The sequence below is a fragment of the Triticum dicoccoides genome, chromosome 3A (assembly GCF_002162155.2).
Source record: "Triticum dicoccoides isolate Atlit2015 ecotype Zavitan chromosome 3A, WEW_v2.0, whole genome shotgun sequence".
Taxonomy (NCBI): domain Eukaryota; kingdom Viridiplantae; phylum Streptophyta; class Magnoliopsida; order Poales; family Poaceae; genus Triticum; species Triticum dicoccoides.
The window spans coordinates 681,152,352-681,153,666 of record NC_041384.1 but is presented as its reverse complement, the minus strand read 5'-3'; positions in this window follow the sequence as shown (position 1 = coordinate 681,153,666).

Below are 1,315 nucleotides of genomic sequence, written 5' to 3'. Positions count from 1 at the left end.
CCCCACATGAGCCTTTACACCCAACAAGTCAATGATCCATATGAGGTCTACGAATGGGGGGCTAGCTAGCCACCATGTCCCACAACACGCCACACCACTCTGTATTCAGCTGATATCTTTAGAGAAATTTCACCTACTTTTGGTTAAGACTTTAAGACCTTGTTGAACCTGTTTGCTTATTTATAAAGTTGGTCATATGCATTGTTCTGATGCAGAGGTCGGGAGTCTCCCTTTTCGAAAAAAACCTTTTACTCCCTATTTCTGACACTGTGGTAGGTTTTAATTTGTCTAAAAAATAAAGCCATATATTATTTCATTACAAAAAAAATTGCCCTGTTTTATTATTTTTTACAAACTGAAAAAATGATCGATTTGTTAGGATGGCATGCCAGATGAACGAGTACACAATTTGAACATGTAATCGTTAGAGGCATTATTGCATCTCCAAGGCGGACCCATAAACCGCCCGCATCCGTCCGGACCACGCTATCTGGACCGTGTGAGCCATCCAATGCGGGCCTGTATCAGTCCGCGGGGCGGTCCGGACGTGTGATTTCTCCCGCAAACCGGAGACAAAAGTGGGGGAGGTTTGCGGGAGTTCGGACACGTGAAACGTACGAATCGGACACCCCCGACCCACCCAAAACCCTTCCCGGACCCCGCGACTCCATCCTCCTCATTTTCTCTCCTTCCTTTTTTCTCTCTTGCCTTCGCCGCCACTCCACCACCCCGGCCACCACGCTACACCCCTGATGGAACTCTGCGTCTCCGTCACCTCTGGCACTCCAGCAAGGCTCCCCACCGCTTCTCCTTCGTCTCTGTTCAACCCATGTCCTCTGACCATCCCGTCAGGTACCAACCTCTACTGTTATTCTCACCATGTCCGGCAACTGTTTGATGAATGGCCCAAGTTGAAAACAGTTATCACTTCTTCTTTCTAGCAATGGATTCCGATTTGGATTACATATACAAGTAGTATGTTGAGTGAAGATGCTTCCGCGGGTCTGGAATTTGAGAACATGTGTGATCCTATCCAACTTTCGGGCCAGAATCCGGCCACATTTGAAGATTTATTCAAATGTATCAACAAATTCGGCATCGACCAACTCACGAGCAGCTGAAGGAAGATTTGATTGAGCATCAGTGGGCGGTGAAAGGGGACAACAATGTTGGGATGTAATATTTGAACTTTTTAAAATTTGAACTAGTGTTGCATGCGGCTATGTTAACGTCTGTACCCTTTGCATGTGGCTATTTGATCGTGCGGACTTGAAAAAAATGAGGAAGAACAGATGTATGCGGCTACGGTTGGATG